Here is a 22,374-nt window from a genome sequence, read left to right as displayed (position 1 = left end):
GTGTTCGCCTATACATGGATTAATACTGACAAAAGCAAAAGCGTTTGTTCTAAATATTCTATAACGCATCGAAAACGTATTTTCAATCACATCTTTTTTAAATGTTTCAGAAAAAAACGTTTCCAGTGTGGACAGCATCTCAAATCTTTTAAACTTCTTTCTCTTCGTTGTTGTCTTCATCTGAATGTTAGTGTTTGTATGACGAGAAATTTCTTTAACCTTCACATATTTGGGTTCAAGAGAAATTCGTCGTTTTCCTTAGACCTATCGACTCTCAACGTATTGTGTGAGTTGTGCAATACTTATTACTGTTCTCAACGTAGAACACGAAAATTTATAAATTACTCTAAGAAGGAAAGTAACGAGAAAGCAACAGCAATCGCCGTTAAGAGAATTAACATCCGTTTTATTTCCTCCAGTCACTTGGGTTGACAATATTCGACAAAGTTACAACTCTATTGTTTCTGATCTCAGATGGCCTTGCATTACCACCTGGTGATAACGCTCGACACGTAACTCGAAGGATCGAATTCCCATCTCAATAAACGTTATAATATTTCAATCAATCCCACTAGTCTTGCACCGCTGAATTAGGAACCGCTAGCACAGATAGTTCTCGTGTAGTTTTACGGAAAATTAAAACGAAACAAACAAAAGAAAACAGGCATTTGAAGACAATGAGGTTAATATTATCGACAGATAAGACAACACGAGCCTTGTCAAAAAGTTCCTAATATTCCAATTCGTGTATTATATTCCAATTCTTTATCCTGCTTAAATTGGTGAATTAATTTAGCAAGTAACTTTGAAGCGTATATTTCGAACACTTAAACATGTAGAGATTAAATTGGTCAAAAGAATTTATCTTTACGTACTCAACACAATGTTCGTATCACTTTAATGAGGGTATACTCGTTCTTACCTTTTAATGTTTCACATGTAGAATTGTAAGATCAAAATAAATGTAATTATAGAGAAAATATTCTTAATATATTGAATGATTTAGAAAGGAAATAATTTATATTAAGAGGAAAATGTTCTAATTATAATGTGTACGTACTCTTCTTTCAATAAAGTTTCACTAAGCATGCCCGAAAACTCAAAGGACGGTCGAGTAATAAGAAAACCAGCTCAACATGATCATATGTCGTATACCCCCCAACAGGCTACCGTCATCTTCAACTTGCATCAACGTTTTCTTTTAACATGCACAGCTGAATGACTGCGCACTTGCGACGCTAGAAATTTGGGTGCGTGGCATATTTCGGTGCTTCCTCTGAATCAAAGAACTTTCTCTGTTTATTGAAGATATTTCGAAAAGGATTGACGAAACACTCATATCCGTTTAACATTAATTTCACAATAAAATTGCATCGGCCGGGAATCGAACCCGGGCCACCCGCGTGGCAGGCGAGTATTCTACCACTGAACCACCGATGCTTGTTTAAGTGTTTTTATGCTACCTGTTATAATATCTTCAATGAAATACTGGTCAATGAACTTTTACACGGTCACTTGCTTTCCCTGTAAGATGATCTTCCAGCAAACAAGTACTTCTCTAAAACCATCACTGCAATATTTTGCTAAGAGTTCCTCCTATTTAGTAATGTAAATTATTTGCTTTTCTGATAAACTCACGGTTTTACTAAGAAGAATTATGTAATTACATTAAGTAGCACCGAAATAAAGGCTTATCCCAGAAGAAGGCGATATTTAAATCACGTTTGTTTGAAATTTTGCAAATTTCTCGTCTAATACATTTTCATTCTATTTCAATCTACCTAAATAAATACCCATCGGAATTATTATACATAAATGCTTCGTTATCGTTATCTATTTGCAAATCATTCATGCGCCGTGGTTTACAAAGTGAAACAATGTTTGCATTTAACCACCAAAGTGAGAATATTTGAAAAAAAACAAACAAACAACAAATGTTTATTTCTAGCCCTTCGATGACGAATTAGACGGTGTGTTTCTCTTTATACAGCACTTTAAATGCCTTTTCTCGATTCAAAGCTACTTTTCAAGACATTTTAATCCATTAGAATCAGTCATTTCCTTAACCTCACCACACAAATTGCAAAACGATATAAATATATGTGTAAAATTATTGATAGAGAGACAAAACCTGGAAAAGAAAAGCATAAGAAGTGAATCAATAATATAAACTTTTCCTTACTGAAAGATGTGATTAAACAAAATAAAAGAGGTAAATTATTTTTCGAATATATTTGAAACATCCCAGCTTTAGAAATAACAATAGTGAGTTAACTGAAGCACATAATCTATTGTTTATTTCTTAAATTTCTCGTGAAAACCTTAAGAAAAGAAAAGGACATTTCTACTCATTCATTAGAAAATCATCAATCGCCAAGTAGAACGTCAACGGTATTCCAGTTGATGTAATAGAAACGAATATTCCGATTCGCATTTAGTGTTTTTAACGCTATTAGGTGAATTCTATCTGAATTAAAGTTATTTACACTCTTTCTTAGGATTACAATTCTTTACTTTCGACAGAAGTTCTCTTGCTTTTAAAGTGTCACAAGAACTTATAACGAATTAGAAACATTATTTTTTTAACTTGAAAGTAAAAAGCAACCATAAATCACAATTACAAACTCTTCTATACAAAGTTTGCGACTTAACATATCAATGAATAATAGGAAAATCAATTTACAAAACAACTCAATTTGTTTGTGTCAAGTGCTATCGTAAAAAGATTGCGAGGCTAATAACCCAGCTAATAACTTTTGTTATTTTAATTAAAAAAGCTTAAAACATAGAACGCCAAATTCCTCTTCAATGTAAATAAAATATATTTCTCATAATTGAAGGAAATGTTTACACAAAACTCCTTTTCAACTACACCAGTTAAGAGTTCTTATAGATTTCTCTTCTACTCTATACAACCGATCAAAAAATGAAAAAAGGAATTTCACACTCTTGCATTATTTTCGTTATACGAAAAGAAAACCATAAACTGAAACTCACCACAATCTCAACCGTAACTTCCCGATCGAAGATGCTTCACCGTAGTAGCCTTCTTCTCGGCCATCTTTCACGCCTAACCACGATTAAACACCTTACATAATGAAGAAATATTCATCTCGTTACTTCATCAAAAGTGTATTTTTTATAAGTTATTTCAACTGTTTTTCTTTAATCGTGTTCGCCCAATACATGGATTAATACTGACAAAAGCAAAAGCGTTTGTTCTAAATATTCTATAACGCATCGAAAACGTATTTTCAATCACATCTTTTTTAAATGTTTCAGAAAAAAACGTTTCCAGTGTGGACAGTATCTCAAATCTTTTAAACTTCTTTCTCTTCGTTGTTGTCTTCATCTGAATGTTAGTGTTTGTATGACGAGAAATTTCTTTAAACTTCACATATTTGGGTTCAAGAGAAATTCGTCGTTTTCCTTAGACCTATCGACTCTCAACGTATTGTGTGAGTTGTGCAATACTTATTACTGTTCTCAACGTAGAACACGAAAATTTATAAATTACTCTAAGAAGGAAAGTAACGAGAAAGCAACAGCAATCGCCGTTAAGAGAATTAACATCCGTTTTATTTCCTCCAGTCACTTGGGATGACAATATTCGACAAAGTTACAACTCTATTGTTTCTGATCTCAGATGGCCTTGCATTACCACCTGGTTATAACGCTCGACAAGTAACTCGAAGGATCGAATTCCCATCTCAATAAACATGCTTGTCTTCTCGGCTGTGTAGGCGTTATAATATTTCAATCAATCCCACTAGACTTGCACCGCTGAATTAGGAACCGCTACCACAGATAGTTCTCGTGTAGTTTTACGGAAAATTAAAACGAAACAAACAAAAGAAAACAGGCATTTCAAGACAATGAGGTTAATATTATCGACAGATAAGACAACACAAGCCTTGTCAAAAAAGTTCCTAATATTCCAATTCGTGTATTATATTCCAATTCTTTATCCTGCTTAAATTGGTGAATTAATTTAGCAAGTAACTTTGAAGCGTATATTTCGAACACTTAAACATGTAGAGATTAAATTGGTCAAAAAGAATTTATCTTTACGTACTCAACACAATGTTCGTATCACTTTAATGAGGGTATACTCGTTCTTACCTTTTAATGTTTCACATGTAGAATTGTAAGATCAAAATAAATGTAATTATAGACAAAATATTCTTAATATATTGAATGATTTAGAAAGGAAATAATTTATATTAAGAGGAAAATGTTCTAATTATGATGTGTACGTATTCTTCTTTCAATAAAGTTTCACTAAGCATGCCCGAAAACTCAAAGGACGGTCGAGTAATAAGAAAACCAGCTCAACATGATCATATGTCGTATACCCCCCCAACAGGCTACCGTCATCTTCAACTTGCATCAACGTTTTTCTTTTAACAAGCACAGCTGAATGACTGCGCACTTGCGACGCTAGAAATTTGGGTGCGTGGCATATTTCGGTGCTTCCTCTGAATCAAAGAACTTTCTCTGTTTATTGAAGATATTTCGAAAAGGATTGACGAAACACTCATATCCGTTTAACATTAATTTCACAATAAAATTGCATCGGCCGGGAATCGAACCGGGCCACCCGCGTGGCAGGCGAGTATTCTACCACTGAACCACCGATGCTTGTTTAACGGTTTTTTATGCTACCTGTTATAATATCTTCAATGAAATACTGGTCAATGAACTTTTACACGGTTACTTGCTTTCCCTGTAAGATGATCTTCCAGCAAACAAGTACTTCTCTAAAACCATCACTGCAATATTTTGCTAAGAGTTCCTCCTATTTAGTAATGTAAATTATTTGCTTTTCTGATAAACTCACGGTTTTACTAAGAAGAATTATGTAATTACATTAAGTAGCACCGAAATAAAGGCTTATCCCAGAAGAAGGCGATATTTAAATCACGTTTGTTTGAAATTTTGCAAATTTCTCGTCTAATACATTTTCATTCTATTTCAATCTACCTAAATAAATACCCATCGGAATTATTATACATAAATGCTTCGTTATCGTTATCTATTTGCAAATCATTCATGCGCCGTGGTTTACAAAGTGAAACAATGTTTGCATTTAACCACCAAAGTGAGAATATTTGAAAAAAAAACAAACAAACAACAAATGTTTATTTCTAGCCCTTCGATGACGAATTAGACGGTGTGTTTCTCTTTATACAGCACTTTAAATGCCTTTTCTCGATTCAATGCTACTTTTCAAGACATTTTAATCCATTAGAATCAGTCATTTCCTTAACCTCACCACACAAATTGCAAAACGATATAAATATATGTGTAAAATTATTGATAGAGAGACAAAACCTGGAAAAGAAAAGCATAAGAAGTGAATCAATAATATAAACTTTTCCTTACTGAAAGATGTGATTAAACAAAATAAAAGAGGTAAATTATTTTTCGAATATATTTGAAACATCCCAGCTTTAGAAATAACAATAGTGAGTTAACTGAAGCACATAATCTATTGTTTATTTCTTAAATTTCTCGTGAAAACCTTAAGAAAAGAAAAGGACATTTCTACTCATTCATTAGAAAATCATCAATCGCCAAGTAGAACGTCAACGGTATTCCAGTTGATGTAATAGAAACGAATATTCCGATTCGCATTTAGTGTTTTAACGCTATTAGGTGAATTCTATCTGAATTAAAGTTATTTACACTCTTTCTTAGGATTACAATTCTTTACTTTCGACAGAAGTTCTCTTGCTTTTAAAGTGTCACAAGAACTTATAACGAATTAGAAACATTATTTTTTTAACTTGAAAGTAAAAAGCAACCATAAATCACAATTACAAACTCTTCTATACAAAGTTTGCGACTTAACATATCAATGAATAATAGGAAAATCAATTTACAAAACAACTCAATTTGTTTGTGTCAAGTGCTATCGTAAAAAGATTGCGAGGCTAATAACCCAGCTAATAACTTTTGTTATTTTAATTAAAGAAAGCTTAAAACATAGAACGCCAAATTCCTCTTCAATGTAAATAAAATATATTTCTCATAATTGAAGGAAATGTTTACACAAAACTCCTTTTCAACTACACCAGTTAAGAGTTCTTATAGATTTCTCTTCTACTCTATACAACCGATCAAAAAATGAAAAAGGAATTTCACACTCTTGCATTATTTTCGTTATACGAAAAGAAAACCATAAACTGAAACTCACCACAATCTCAACCGTAACTTCCCGATCGAAGATGCTTCACCGTAGTAGCCTTCTTCTCGGCCATCTTTCACGCCTAACCACGATTAAACACCTTACATAATGAAGAAATATTCATCTCGTTACTTCATCAAAAGTGTATTTTTTATAAGTTATTTCAACTGTTTTTCTTTAATCGTGTTCGCCCAATACATGGATTAATACTGACAAAAGCAAAAGCGTTTGTTCTAAATATTCTATAACGCATCGAAAACGTATTTTCAATCACATCTTTTTTAAATGTTTCAGAAAAAAACGTTTCCAGTGTGGACAGTATCTCAAATCTTTTAAACTTCTTTCTCTTCGTTGTTGTCTTCATCTGAATGTTAGTGTTTGTATGACGAGAAATTTCTTTAAACTTCACATATTTGGGTTCAAGAGAAATTCGTCGTTTTCCTTAGACCTATCGACTCTCAACGTATTGTGTGAGTTGTGCAATACTTATTACTGTTCTCAACGTAGAACACGAAAATTTATAAATTACTCTAAGAAGGAAAGTAACGAGAAAGCAACAGCAATCGCCGTTAAGAGAATTAACATCCGTTTTATTTCCTCCAGTCACTTGGGATGACAATATTCGACAAAGTTACAACTCTATTGTTTCTGATCTCAGATGGCCTTGCATTACCACCTGGTTATAACGCTCGACAAGTAACTCGAAAGATCGAATTCCCATCTCAATAAACATGCTTGTCTTCTCGGCCGTGTAGGCGTTATAATATTTCAATCAATCCCACTAGTCTTGCACCGCTGAATTAGGAACCGCTACCACAGATAGTTCTCGTGTAGTTTTACGGAAAATTAAAACGAAACAAACAAAAGAAAACAGGCATTTCAAGACAATGAGGTTAATATTATCGACAGATAAGACAACACAAGCCTTGTCAAAAAGTTCCTAATATTCCAATTCGTGTATTATATTCCAATTCTTTATCCTGCTTAAATTGGTGAATTAATTTAGCAAGTAACTTTGAAGCGTATATTTCGAACACTTAAACATGTAGAGATTAAATTGGTCAAAAAGAATTTATCTTTACGTACTCAACACAATGTTCGTATCACTTTAATGAGGGTATACTCGTTCTTACCTTTTAATGTTTCACATGTAGAATTGTAAGATCAAAATAAATGTAATTATAGACAAAATATTCTTAATATATTGAATGATTTAGAAAGGAAATAATTTATATTAAGAGGAAAATGTTCTAATTATGATGTGTACGTACTCTTCTTTCAATAAAGTTGCACTAAGCATGCCCGAAAACTCAAAGGACGGTCGAGTAATAAGAAAACCAGCTCAACATGATCATATGTCGTATACCCCCCAACAGGCTACCGTCATCTTCAACTTGCATCAACGTTTTTCTTTTAACAAGCACAGCTGAATGACTGCGCACTTGCGACGCTAGAAATTTGGGTGCGTGGCATATTTCGGTGCTTCCTCTGAATCAAAGAACTTTCTCTGTTTATTGAAGATATTTCGAAAAGGATTGACGAAACACTCATATCCGTTTAACATTAATTTCACAATAAAATTGCATCGGCCGGGAATCGAACCCGGGCCACCCGCGTGGCAGGCGAGTATTCTACCACTGAACCACCGATGCTTGTTTAACGGTTTTTATGCTACCTGTTATAATATCTTCAATGAAATACTGGTCAATGAACTTTTACACGGTTACTTGCTTTCCCTGTAAGATGATCTTCCAGCAAACAAGTACTTCTCTAAAACCATCACTGCAATATTTTGCTAAGAGTTCCTCCTATTTAGTAATGTAAATTATTTGCTTTTCTGATAAACTCACGGTTTTACTAAGAAGAATTATGTAATTACATTAAGTAGCACCGAAATAAAGGCTTATCCCAGAAGAAGGCGATATTTAAATCACGTTTGTTTGAAATTTTGCAAATTTCTCGTCTAATACATTTTCATTCTATTTCAATCTACCTAAATAAATACCCATCGGAATTATTATACATAAATGCTTCGTTATCGTTATCTATTTGCAAATCATTCATGCGCCGTGGTTTACAAAGTGAAACAATGTTTGCATTTAACCACCAAAGTGAGAATATTTGAAAAAAAAACAAACAAACAACAAATGTTTATTTCTAGCCCTTCGATGACGAATTAGACGGTGTGTTTCTCTTTATACAGCACTTTAAATGCCTTTTCTCGATTCAATGCTACTTTTCAAGACATTTTAATCCATTAGAATCAGTCATTTCCTTAACCTCACCACACAAATTGCAAAACGATATAAATATATGTGTAAAATTATTGATAGAGAGACAAAACCTGGAAAAGAAAAGCATAAGAAGTGAATCAATAATATAAACTTTTCCTTACTGAAAGATGTGATTAAACAAAATAAAAGAGGTAAATTATTTTTCGAATATATTTGAAACATCCCAGCTTTAGAAATAACAATAGTGAGTTAACTGAAGCACATAATCTATTGTTTATTTCTTAAATTTCTCGTGAAAACCTTAAGAAAAGAAAAGGACATTTCTACTCATTCATTAGAAAATCATCAATCGCCAAGTAGAACGTCAACGGTATTCCAGTTGATGTAATAGAAACGAATATTCCGATTCGCATTTAGTGTTTTAACGCTATTAGGTGAATTCTATCTGAATTAAAGTTATTTACACTCTTTCTTAGGATTACAATTCTTTACTTTCGACAGAAGTTCTCTTGCTTTTAAAGTGTCACAAGAACTTATAACGAATTAGAAACATTATTTTTTTAACTTGAAAGTAAAAAGCAACCATAAATCACAATTACAAACTCTTCTATACAAAGTTTGCGACTTAACATATCAATGAATAATAGGAAAATCAATTTACAAAACAACTCAATTTGTTTGTGTCAAGTGCTATCGTAAAAAGATTGCGAGGCTAATAACCCAGCTAATAACTTTTGTTATTTTAATTAAAGAAAGCTTAAAACATAGAACGCCAAATTCCTCTTCAATGTAAATAAAATATATTTCTCATAATTGAAGGAAATGTTTACACAAAACTCCTTTTCAACTACACCAGTTAAGAGTTCTTATAGATTTCTCTTCTACTCTATACAACCGATCAAAAAATGAAAAAGGAATTTCACACTCTTGCATTATTTTCGTTATACGAAAAGAAAACCATAAACTGAAACTCACCACAATCTCAACCGTAACTTCCCGATCGAAGATGCTTCACCGTAGTAGCCTTCTTCTCGGCCATCTTTCACGCCTAACCACGATTAAACACCTTACATAATGAAGAAATATTCATCTCGTTACTTCATCAAAAGTGTATTTTTTATAAGTTATTTCAACTGTTTTTCTTTAATCGTGTTCGCCCAATACATGGATTAATACTGACAAAAGCAAAAGCGTTTGTTCTAAATATTCTATAACGCATCGAAAACGTATTTTCAATCACATCTTTTTTAAATGTTTCAGAAAAAAACGTTTCCAGTGTGGACAGTATCTCAAATCTTTTAAACTTCTTTCTCTTCGTTGTTGTCTTCATCTGAATGTTAGTGTTTGTATGACGAGAAATTTCTTTAAACTTCACATATTTGGGTTCAAGAGAAATTCGTCGTTTTCCTTAGACCTATCGACTCTCAACGTATTGTGTGAGTTGTGCAATACTTATTACTGTTCTCAACGTAGAACACGAAAATTTATAAATTACTCTAAGAAGGAAAGTAACGAGAAAGCAACAGCAATCGCCGTTAAGAGAATTAACATCCGTTTTATTTCCTCCAGTCACTTGGGATGACAATATTCGACAAAGTTACAACTCTATTGTTTCTGATCTCAGATGGCCTTGCATTACCACCTGGTTATAACGCTCGACAAGTAACTCGAAAGATCGAATTCCCATCTCAATAAACATGCTTGTCTTCTCGGCCGTGTAGGCGTTATAATATTTCAATCAATCCCACTAGTCTTGCACCGCTGAATTAGGAACCGCTACCACAGATAGTTCTCGTGTAGTTTTACGGAAAATTAAAACGAAACAAACAAAAGAAAACAGGCATTTCAAGACAATGAGGTTAATATTATCGACAGATAAGACAACACAAGCCTTGTCAAAAAGTTCCTAATATTCCAATTCGTGTATTATATTCCAATTCTTTATCCTGCTTAAATTGGTGAATTAATTTAGCAAGTAACTTTGAAGCGTATATTTCGAACACTTAAACATGTAGAGATTAAATTGGTCAAAAAGAATTTATCTTTACGTACTCAACACAATGTTCGTATCACTTTAATGAGGGTATACTCGTTCTTACCTTTTAATGTTTCACATGTAGAATTGTAAGATCAAAATAAATGTAATTATAGACAAAATATTCTTAATATATTGAATGATTTAGAAAGGAAATAATTTATATTAAGAGGAAAATGTTCTAATTATGATGTGTACGTACTCTTCTTTCAATAAAGTTGCACTAAGCATGCCCGAAAACTCAAAGGACGGTCGAGTAATAAGAAAACCAGCTCAACATGATCATATGTCGTATACCCCCCCAACAGGCTACCGTCATCTTCAACTTGCATCAACGTTTTTCTTTTAACAAGCACAGCTGAATGACTGCGCACTTGCGACGCTAGAAATTTGGGTGCGTGGCATATTTCGGTGCTTCCTCTGAATCAAAGAACTTTCTCTGTTTATTGAAGATATTTCGAAAAGGATTGACGAAACACTCATATCCGTTTAACATTAATTTCACAATAAAATTGCATCGGCCGGGAATCGAACCCGGGCCACCCGCGTGGCAGGCGAGTATTCTACCACTGAACCACCGATGCTTGTTTAACGGTTTTTATGCTACCTGTTATAATATCTTCAATGAAATACTGGTCAATGAACTTTTACACGGTTACTTGCTTTCCCTGTAAGATGATCTTCCAGCAAACAAGTACTTCTCTAAAACCATCACTGCAATATTTTGCTAAGAGTTCCTCCTATTTAGTAATGTAAATTATTTGCTTTTCTGATAAACTCACGGTTTTACTAAGAAGAATTATGTAATTACATTAAGTAGCACCGAAATAAAGGCTTATCCCAGAAGAAGGCGATATTTAAATCACGTTTGTTTGAAATTTTGCAAATTTCTCGTCTAATACATTTTCATTCTATTTCAATCTACCTAAATAAATACCCATCGGAATTATTATACATAAATGCTTCGTTATCGTTATCTATTTGCAAATCATTCATGCGCCGTGGTTTACAAAGTGAAACAATGTTTGCATTTAACCACCAAAGTGAGAATATTTGAAAAAAAACAAACAAACAACAAATGTTTATTTCTAGCCCTTCGATGACGAATTAGACGGTGTGTTTCTCTTTATACAGCACTTTAAATGCCTTTTCTCGATTCAATGCTACTTTTCAAGACATTTTAATCCATTAGAATCAGTCATTTCCTTAACCTCACCACACAAATTGCAAAACGATATAAATATATGTGTAAAATTATTGATAGAGAGACAAAACCTGGAAAAGAAAAGCATAAGAAGTGAATCAATAATATAAACTTTTCCTTACTGAAAGATGTGATTAAACAAAATAAAAGAGGTAAATTATTTTTCGAATATATTTGAAACATCCCAGCTTTAGAAATAACAATAGTGAGTTAACTGAAGCACATAATCTATTGTTTATTTCTTAAATTTCTCGTGAAAACCTTAAGAAAAGAAAAGGACATTTCTACTCATTCATTAGAAAATCATCAATCGCCAAGTAGAACGTCAACGGTATTCCAGTTGATGTAATAGAAACGAATATTCCGATTCGCATTTAGTGTTTTAACGCTATTAGGTGAATTCTATCTGAATTAAAGTTATTTACACTCTTTCTTAGGATTACAATTCTTTACTTTCGACAGAAGTTCTCTTGCTTTTAAAGTGTCACAAGAACTTATAACGAATTAGAAACATTATTTTTTAACTTGAAAGTAAAAGCAACCATAAATCACAATTACAAACTCTTCTATACAAAGTTTGCGACTTAACATATCAATGAATAATAGGAAAATCAATTTACAAAACAACTCAATTTGTTTGTGTCAAGTGCTATCGTAAAAAGATTGCGAGGCTAATAACCCAGCTAATAACTTTTGTTATTTTAATTAAAGAAAGCTTAAAACATAGAACGCCAAATTCCTCTTCAATGTAAATAAAATATATTTCTCATAATTGAAGGAAATGTTTACACAAAACTCCTTTTCAACTACACCAGTTAAGAGTTCTTATAGATTTCTCTTCTACTCTATACAACCGATCAAAAAATGAAAAAGGAATTTCACACTCTTGCATTATTTTCGTTATACGAAAAGAAAACCATAAACTGAAACTCACCACAATCTCAACCGTAACTTCCCGATCGAAGATGCTTCACCGTAGTAGCCTTCTTCTCGGCCATCTTTCACGCCTAACCACGATTAAACACCTTACATAATGAAGAAATATTCATCTCGTTACTTCATCAAAAGTGTATTTTTTATAAGTTATTTCAACTGTTTTTCTTTAATCGTGTTCGCCCAATACATGGATTAATACTGACAAAAGCAAAAGCGTTTGTTCTAAATATTCTATAACGCATCGAAAACGTATTTTCAATCACATCTTTTTTAAATGTTTCAGAAAAAAACGTTTCCAGTGTGGACAGTATCTCAAATCTTTTAAACTTCTTTCTCTTCGTTGTTGTCTTCATCTGAATGTTAGTGTTTGTATGACGAGAAATTTCTTTAAACTTCACATATTTGGGTTCAAGAGAAATTCGTCGTTTTCCTTAGACCTATCGACTCTCAACGTATTGTGTGAGTTGTGCAATACTTATTACTGTTCTCAACGTAGAACACGAAAATTTATAAATTACTCTAAGAAGGAAAGTAACGAGAAAGCAACAGCAATCGCCGTTAAGAGAATTAACATCCGTTTTATTTCCTCCAGTCACTTGGGATGACAATATTCGACAAAGTTACAACTCTATTGTTTCTGATCTCAGATGGCCTTGCATTACCACCTGGTTATAACGCTCGACAAGTAACTCGAAAGATCGAATTCCCATCTCAATAAACATGCTTGTCTTCTCGGCCGTGTAGGCGTTATAATATTTCAATCAATCCCACTAGTCTTGCACCGCTGAATTAGGAACCGCTACCACAGATAGTTCTCGTGTAGTTTTACGGAAAATTAAAACGAAACAAACAAAAGAAAACAGGCATTTCAAGACAATGAGGTTAATATTATCGACAGATAAGACAACACAAGCCTTGTCAAAAAGTTCCTAATATTCCAATTCGTGTATTATATTCCAATTCTTTATCCTGCTTAAATTGGTGAATTAATTTAGCAAGTAACTTTGAAGCGTATATTTCGAACACTTAAACATGTAGAGATTAAATTGGTCAAAAAGAATTTATCTTTACGTACTCAACACAATGTTCGTATCACTTTAATGAGGGTATACTCGTTCTTACCTTTTAATGTTTCACATGTAGAATTGTAAGATCAAAATAAATGTAATTATAGACAAAATATTCTTAATATATTGAATGATTTAGAAAGGAAATAATTTATATTAAGAGGAAAATGTTCTAATTATGATGTGTACGTACTCTTCTTTCAATAAAGTTGCACTAAGCATGCCCGAAAACTCAAAGGACGGTCGAGTAATAAGAAAACCAGCTCAACATGATCATATGTCGTATACCCCCCCAACAGGCTACCGTCATCTTCAACTTGCATCAACGTTTTTCTTTTAACAAGCACAGCTGAATGACTGCGCACTTGCGACGCTAGAAATTTGGGTGCGTGGCATATTTCGGTGCTTCCTCTGAATCAAAGAACTTTCTCTGTTTATTGAAGATATTTCGAAAAGGATTGACGAAACACTCATATCCGTTTAACATTAATTTCACAATAAAATTGCATCGGCCGGGAATCGAACCCGGGCCACCCGCGTGGCAGGCGAGTATTCTACCACTGAACCACCGATGCTTGTTTAACGGTTTTTATGCTACCTGTTATAATATCTTCAATGAAATACTGGTCAATGAACTTTTACACGGTTACTTGCTTTCCCTGTAAGATGATCTTCCAGCAAACAAGTACTTCTCTAAAACCATCACTGCAATATTTTGCTAAGAGTTCCTCCTATTTAGTAATGTAAATTATTTGCTTTTCTGATAAACTCACGGTTTTACTAAGAAGAATTATGTAATTACATTAAGTAGCACCGAAATAAAGGCTTATCCCAGAAGAAGGCGATATTTAAATCACGTTTGTTTGAAATTTTGCAAATTTCTCGTCTAATACATTTTCATTCTATTTCAATCTACCTAAATAAATACCCATCGGAATTATTATACATAAATGCTTCGTTATCGTTATCTATTTGCAAATCATTCATGCGCCGTGGTTTACAAAGTGAAACAATGTTTGCATTTAACCACCAAAGTGAGAATATTTGAAAAAAAAACAAACAAACAACAAATGTTTATTTCTAGCCCTTCGATGACGAATTAGACGGTGTGTTTCTCTTTATACAGCACTTTAAATGCCTTTTCTCGATTCAATGCTACTTTTCAAGACATTTTAATCCATTAGAATCAGTCATTTCCTTAACCTCACCACACAAATTGCAAAACGATATAAATATATGTGTAAAATTATTGATAGAGAGACAAAACCTGGAAAAGAAAAGCATAAGAAGTGAATCAATAATATAAACTTTTCCTTACTGAAAGATGTGATTAAACAAAATAAAAGAGGTAAATTATTTTTCGAATATATTTGAAACATCCCAGCTTTAGAAATAACAATAGTGAGTTAACTGAAGCACATAATCTATTGTTTATTTCTTAAATTTCTCGTGAAAACCTTAAGAAAAGAAAAGGACATTTCTACTCATTCATTAGAAAATCATCAATCGCCAAGTAGAACGTCAACGGTATTCCAGTTGATGTAATAGAAACGAATATTCCGATTCGCATTTAGTGTTTTAACGCTATTAGGTGAATTCTATCTGAATTAAAGTTATTTACACTCTTTCTTAGGATTACAATTCTTTACTTTCGACAGAAGTTCTCTTGCTTTTAAAGTGTCACAAGAACTTATAACGAATTAGAAACATTATTTTTTAACTTGAAAGTAAAAGCAACCATAAATCACAATTACAAACTCTTCTATACAAAGTTTGCGACTTAACATATCAATGAATAATAGGAAAATCAATTTACAAAACAACTCAATTTGTTTGTGTCAAGTGCTATCGTAAAAAGATTGCGAGGCTAATAACCCAGCTAATAACTTTTGTTATTTTAATTAAAGAAAGCTTAAAACATAGAACGCCAAATTCCTCTTCAATGTAAATAAAATATATTTCTCATAATTGAAGGAAATGTTTACACAAAACTCCTTTTCAACTACACCAGTTAAGAGTTCTTATAGATTTCTCTTCTACTCTATACAACCGATCAAAAAATGAAAAAGGAATTTCACACTCTTGCATTATTTTCGTTATACGAAAAGAAAACCATAAACTGAAACTCACCACAATCTCAACCGTAACTTCCCGATCGAAGATGCTTCACCGTAGTAGCCTTCTTCTCGGCCATCTTTCACGCCTAACCACGATTAAACACCTTACATAATGAAGAAATATTCATCTCGTTACTTCATCAAAAGTGTATTTTTTATAAGTTATTTCAACTGTTTTTCTTTAATCGTGTTCGCCCAATACATGGATTAATACTGACAAAAGCAAAAGCGTTTGTTCTAAATATTCTATAACGCATCGAAAACGTATTTTCAATCACATCTTTTTTAAATGTTTCAGAAAAAAACGTTTCCAGTGTGGACAGTATCTCAAATCTTTTAAACTTCTTTCTCTTCGTTGTTGTCTTCATCTGAATGTTAGTGTTTGTATGACGAGAAATTTCTTTAAACTTCACATATTTGGGTTCAAGAGAAATTCGTCGTTTTCCTTAGACCTATCGACTCTCAACGTATTGTGTGAGTTGTGCAATACTTATTACTGTTCTCAACGTAGAACACGAAAATTTATAAATTACTCTAAGAAGGAAAGTAACGAGAAAGCAACAGCAATCGCCGTTAAGAGAATTAACATCCGTTTTATTTCCTCCAGTCACTTGGGATGACAATATTCGACAAAGTTACAACTCTATTGTTTCTGATCTCAGATGGCCTTGCATTACCACCTGGTTATAACGCTCGACAAGTAACTCGAAAGATCGAATTCCCATCTCAATAAACATGCTTGTCTTCTCGGCCGTGTAGGCGTTATAATATTTCAATCAATCCCACTAGTCTTGCACCGCTGAATTAGGAACCGCTACCACAGATAGTTCTCGTGTAGTTTTACGGAAAATTAAAAACGAAACAAACAAAAGAAAACAGGCATTTCAAGACAATGAGGTTAATATTATCGACAGATAAGACAACACAAGCCTTGTCAAAAAGTTCCTAATATTCCAATTCGTGTATTATATTCCAATTCTTTATCCTGCTTAAATTGGTGAATTAATTTAGCAAGTAACTTTGAAGCGTATATTTCGAACACTTAAACATGTAGAGATTAAATTGGTCAAAAAGAATTTATCTTTACGTACTCAACACAATGTTCGTATCACTTTAATGAGGGTATACTCGTTCTTACCTTTTAATGTTTCACATGTAGAATTGTAAGATCAAAATAAATGTAATTATAGACAAAATATTCTTAATATATTGAATGATTTAGAAAGGAAATAATTTATATTAAGAGGAAAATGTTCTAATTATGATGTGTACGTACTCTTCTTTCAATAAAGTTGCACTAAGCATGCCCGAAAACTCAAAGGACGGTCGAGTAATAAGAAAACCAGCTCAACATGATCATATGTCGTATACCCCCCAACAGGCTACCGTCATCTTCAACTTGCATCAACGTTTTTCTTTTAACAAGCACAGCTGAATGACTGCGCACTTGCGACGCTAGAAATTTGGGTGCGTGGCATATTTCGGTGCTTCCTCTGAATCAAAGAACTTTCTCTGTTTATTGAAGATATTTCGAAAAGGATTGACGAAACACTCATATCCGTTTAACATTAATTTCACAATAAAATTGCATCGGCCGGGAATCGAACCCGGGCCACCCGCGTGGCAGGCGAGTATTCTACCACTGAACCACCGATGCTTGTTTAACGGTTTTTATGCTACCTGTTATAATATCTTCAATGAAATACTGGTCAATGAACTTTTACACGGTTACTTGCTTTCCCTGTAAGATGATCTTCCAGCAAACAAGTACTTCTCTAAAACCATCACTGCAATATTTTGCTAAGAGTTCCTCCTATTTAGTAATGTAAATTATTTGCTTTTCTGATAAACTCACGGTTTTACTAAGAAGAATTATGTAATTACATTAAGTAGCACCGAAATAAAGGCTTATCCCAGAAGAAGGCGATATTTAAATCACGTTTGTTTGAAATTTTGCAAATTTCTCGTCTAATACATTTTCATTCTATTTCAATCTACCTAAATAAATACCCATCGGAATTATTATACATAAATGCTTCGTTATCGTTATCTATTTGCAAATCATTCATGCGCCGTGGTTTACAAAGTGAAACAATGTTTGCATTTAACCACCAAAGTGAGAATATTTGAAAAAAACAAACAAACAACAAATGTTTATTTCTAGCCCTTCGATGACGAATTAGACGGTGTGTTTCTCTTTATACAGCACTTTAAATGCCTTTTCTCGATTCAATGCTACTTTTCAAGACATTTTAATCCATTAGAATCAGTCATTTCCTTAACCTCACCACACAAATTGCAAAACGATATAAATATATGTGTAAAATTATTGATAGAGAGACAAAACCTGGAAAAGAAAAGCATAAGAAGTGAATCAATAATATAAACTTTTCCTTACTGAAAGATGTGATTAAACAAAATAAAAGAGGTAAATTATTTTTCGAATATATTTGAAACATCCCAGCTTTAGAAATAACAATAGTGAGTTAACTGAAGCACATAATCTATTGTTTATTTCTTAAATTTCTCGTGAAAACCTTAAGAAAAGAAAAGGACATTTCTACTCATTCATTAGAAAATCATCAATCGCCAAGTAGAACGTCAACGGTATTCCAGTTGATGTAATAGAAACGAATATTCCGATTCGCATTTAGTGTTTTAACGCTATTAGGTGAATTCTATCTGAATTAAAGTTATTTACACTCTTTCTTAGGATTACAATTCTTTACTTTCGACAGAAGTTCTCTTGCTTTTAAAGTGTCACAAGAACTTATAACGAATTAGAAACATTATTTTTTAACTTGAAAGTAAAAGCAACCATAAATCACAATTACAAACTCTTCTATACAAAGTTTGCGACTTAACATATCAATGAATAATAGGAAAATCAATTTACAAAACAACTCAATTTGTTTGTGTCAAGTGCTATCGTAAAAAGATTGCGAGGCTAATAACCCAGCTAATAACTTTTGTTATTTTAATTAAAGAAAGCTTAAAACATAGAACGCCAAATTCCTCTTCAATGTAAATAAAATATATTTCTCATAATTGAAGGAAATGTTTACACAAAACTCCTTTTCAACTACACCAGTTAAGAGTTCTTATAGATTTCTCTTCTACTCTATACATACAACGATCAAAAAATGAAAAAGGAATTTCACACTCTTGCATTATTTTCGTTATACGAAAAGAAAACCATAAACTGAAACTCACCACAATCTCAACCGTAACTTCCCGATCGAAGATGCTTCACCGTAGTAGCCTTCTTCTCGGCCATCTTTCACGCCTAACCACGATTAAACACCTTACATAATGAAGAAATATTCATCTCGTTACTTCATCAAAAGTGTATTTTTTATAAGTTATTTCAACTGTTTTTCTTTAATCGTGTTCGCCCAATACATGGATTAATACTGACAAAAGCAAAAGCGTTTGTTCTAAATATTCTATAACGCATCGAAAACGTATTTTCAATCACATCTTTTTTAAATGTTTCAGAAAAAAACGTTTCCAGTGTGGACAGTATCTCAAATCTTTTAAACTTCTTTCTCTTCGTTGTTGTCTTCATCTGAATGTTAGTGTTTGTATGACGAGAAATTTCTTTAAACTTCACATATTTGGGTTCAAGAGAAATTCGTCGTTTTCCTTAGACCTATCGACTCTCAACGTATTGTGTGAGTTGTGCAATACTTATTACTGTTCTCAACGTAGAACACGAAAATTTATAAATTACTCTAAGAAGGAAAGTAACGAGAAAGCAACAGCAATCGCCGTTAAGAGAATTAACATCCGTTTTATTTCCTCCAGTCACTTGGGATGACAATATTCGACAAAGTTACAACTCTATTGTTTCTGATCTCAGATGGCCTTGCATTACCACCTGGTTATAACGCTCGACAAGTAACTCGAAAGATCGAATTCCCATCTCAATAAACATGCTTGTCTTCTCGGCCGTGTAGGCGTTATAATATTTCAATCAATCCCACTAGTCTTGCACCGCTGAATTAGGAACCGCTACCACAGATAGTTCTCGTGTAGTTTTACGGAAAATTAAAAACGAAACAAACAAAAGAAAACAGGCATTTCAAGACAATGAGGTTAATATTATCGACAGATAAGACAACACAAGCCTTGTCAAAAAGTTCCTAATATTCCAATTCGTGTATTATATTCCAATTCTTTATCCTGCTTAAATTGGTGAATTAATTTAGCAAGTAACTTTGAAGCGTATATTTCGAACACTTAAACATGTAGAGATTAAATTGGTCAAAAAGAATTTATCTTTACGTACTCAACACAATGTTCGTATCACTTTAATGAGGGTATACTCGTTCTTACCTTTTAATGTTTCACATGTAGAATTGTAAGATCAAAATAAATGTAATTATAGACAAAATATTCTTAATATATTGAATGATTTAGAAAGGAAATAATTTATATTAAGAGGAAAATGTTCTAATTATGATGTGTACGTACTCTTCTTTCAATAAAGTTGCACTAAGCATGCCCGAAAACTCAAAGGACGGTCGAGTAATAAGAAAACCAGCTCAACATGATCATATGTCGTATACCCCCAACAGGCTACCGTCATCTTCAACTTGCATCAACGTTTTTCTTTTAACAAGCACAGCTGAATGACTGCGCACTTGCGACGCTAGAAATTTGGGTGCGTGGCATATTTCGGTGCTTCCTCTGAATCAAAGAACTTTCTCTGTTTATTGAAGATATTTCGAAAAGGATTGACGAAACACTCATATCCGTTTAACATTAATTTCACAATAAAATTGCATCGGCCGGGAATCGAACCCGGGCCACCCGCGTGGCAGGCGAGTATTCTACCACTGAACCACCGATGCTTGTTTAACGGTTTTTATGCTACCTGTTATAATATCTTCAATGAAATACTGGTCAATGAACTTTTACACGGTTACTTGCTTTCCCTGTAAGATGATCTTCCAGCAAACAAGTACTTCTCTAAAACCATCACTGCAATATTTTGCTAAGAGTTCCTCCTATTTAGTAATGTAAATTATTTGCTTTTCTGATAAACTCACGGTTTTACTAAGAAGAATTATGTAATTACATTAAGTAGCACCGAAATAAAGGCTTATCCCAGAAGAAGGCGATATTTAAATCACGTTTGTTTGAAATTTTGCAAATTTCTCGTCTAATACATTTTCATTCTATTTCAATCTACCTAAATAAATACCCATCGGAATTATTATACATAAATGCTTCGTTATCGTTATCTATTTGCAAATCATTCATGCGCCGTGGTTTACAAAGTGAAACAATGTTTGCATTTAACCACCAAAGTGAGAATATTTGAAAAAAAAACAAACAAACAACAAATGTTTATTTCTAGCCCTTCGATGACGAATTAGACGGTGTGTTTCTCTTTATACAGCACTTTAAATGCCTTTTCTCGATTCAATGCTACTTTTCAAGACATTTTAATCCATTAGAATCAGTCATTTCCTTAACCTCACCACACAAATTGCAAAACGATATAAATATATGTGTAAAATTATTGATAGAGAGACAAAACCTGGAAAAGAAAAGCATAAGAAGTGAATCAATAATATAAACTTTTCCTTACTGAAAGATGTGATTAAACAAAATAAAAGAGGTAAATTATTTTTCGAATATATTTGAAACATCCCAGCTTTAGAAATAACAATAGTGAGTTAACTGAAGCACATAATCTATTGTTTATTTCTTAAATTTCTCGTGAAAACCTTAAGAAAAGAAAAGGACATTTCTACTCATTCATTAGAAAATCATCAATCGCCAAGTAGAACGTCAACGGTATTCCAGTTGATGTAATAGAAACGAATATTCCGATTCGCATTTAGTGTTTTAACGCTATTAGGTGAATTCTATCTGAATTAAAGTTATTTACACTCTTTCTTAGGATTACAATTCTTTACTTTCGACAGAAGTTCTCTTGCTTTTAAAGTGTCACAAGAACTTATAACGAATTAGAAACATTATTTTTTAACTTGAAAGTAAAAGCAACCATAAATCACAATTACAAACTCTTCTATACAAAGTTTGCGACTTAACATATCAATGAATAATAGGAAAATCAATTTACAAAACAACTCAATTTGTTTGTGTCAAGTGCTATCGTAAAAAGATTGCGAGGCTAATAACCCAGCTAATAACTTTTGTTATTTTAATTAAAAAAGCTTAAAACATAGAACGCCAAATTCCTCTTCAATGTAAATAAAATATATTTCTCATAATTGAAGGAAATGTTTACACAAAACTCCTTTTCAACTACACCAGTTAAGAGTTCTTATAGATTTCTCTTCTACTCTATACAACCGATCAAAAAAAAATGAAAAAGGAATTTCACACTCTTGCATTATTTTCGTTATACGAAAAGAAAACCATAAACTGAAACTCACCACAATCTCAACCGTAACTTCCCGATCGAAGATGCTTCACCGTAGTAGCCTTCTTCTCGGCCATCTTTCACGCCTAACCACGATTAAACACCTTACATAATGAAGAAATATTCATCTCGTTACTTCATCAAAAGTGTATTTTTTATAAGTTATTTCAACTGTTTTTCTTTAATCGTGT

The 22,374-nt window shown here is 32.8% G+C and overlaps 7 non-coding genes across 7 annotated transcripts; all 7 read right to left on the bottom strand.

Annotated features, from left to right (window-relative positions):
• Nucleotides 1-1,369: 1,369 nt before the first annotated feature.
• TRNAG-GCC (transfer RNA glycine (anticodon GCC)) lies at nucleotides 1,370-1,440 on the bottom strand. The gene has a single exon. It is a non-coding gene; the product is annotated as a tRNA-Gly (tRNA).
• A 3,131-nt stretch (nucleotides 1,441-4,571) lies between these two features.
• On the bottom strand, nucleotides 4,572-4,641 carry TRNAG-GCC (transfer RNA glycine (anticodon GCC)). The gene has a single exon. It is a non-coding gene; the product is annotated as a tRNA-Gly (tRNA).
• A 3,130-nt stretch (nucleotides 4,642-7,771) lies between these two features.
• On the bottom strand, nucleotides 7,772-7,842 carry TRNAG-GCC (transfer RNA glycine (anticodon GCC)). Its single transcript has one exon. It is a non-coding gene; the product is annotated as a tRNA-Gly (tRNA).
• A 3,130-nt stretch (nucleotides 7,843-10,972) lies between these two features.
• Nucleotides 10,973-11,043, bottom strand: TRNAG-GCC (transfer RNA glycine (anticodon GCC)). The gene has a single exon. It is a non-coding gene; the product is annotated as a tRNA-Gly (tRNA).
• A 3,127-nt stretch (nucleotides 11,044-14,170) lies between these two features.
• Nucleotides 14,171-14,241, bottom strand: TRNAG-GCC (transfer RNA glycine (anticodon GCC)). The gene has a single exon. It is a non-coding gene; the product is annotated as a tRNA-Gly (tRNA).
• A 3,128-nt stretch (nucleotides 14,242-17,369) lies between these two features.
• TRNAG-GCC (transfer RNA glycine (anticodon GCC)) lies at nucleotides 17,370-17,440 on the bottom strand. Its single transcript has one exon. It is a non-coding gene; the product is annotated as a tRNA-Gly (tRNA).
• Nucleotides 17,441-20,568: 3,128 nt separating this feature from the next.
• Nucleotides 20,569-20,639, bottom strand: TRNAG-GCC (transfer RNA glycine (anticodon GCC)). The gene has a single exon. It is a non-coding gene; the product is annotated as a tRNA-Gly (tRNA).
• Nucleotides 20,640-22,374: the final 1,735 nt, after the last annotated feature.

This window comes from Tachypleus tridentatus, chromosome 8 (genome assembly GCF_004210375.1).
Source record: "Tachypleus tridentatus isolate NWPU-2018 chromosome 8, ASM421037v1, whole genome shotgun sequence".
NCBI classification, from domain to species: Eukaryota; Metazoa; Arthropoda; class Merostomata; order Xiphosura; family Limulidae; genus Tachypleus; species Tachypleus tridentatus.
This window is presented reverse-complemented; position numbering and strand designations above follow the sequence as displayed.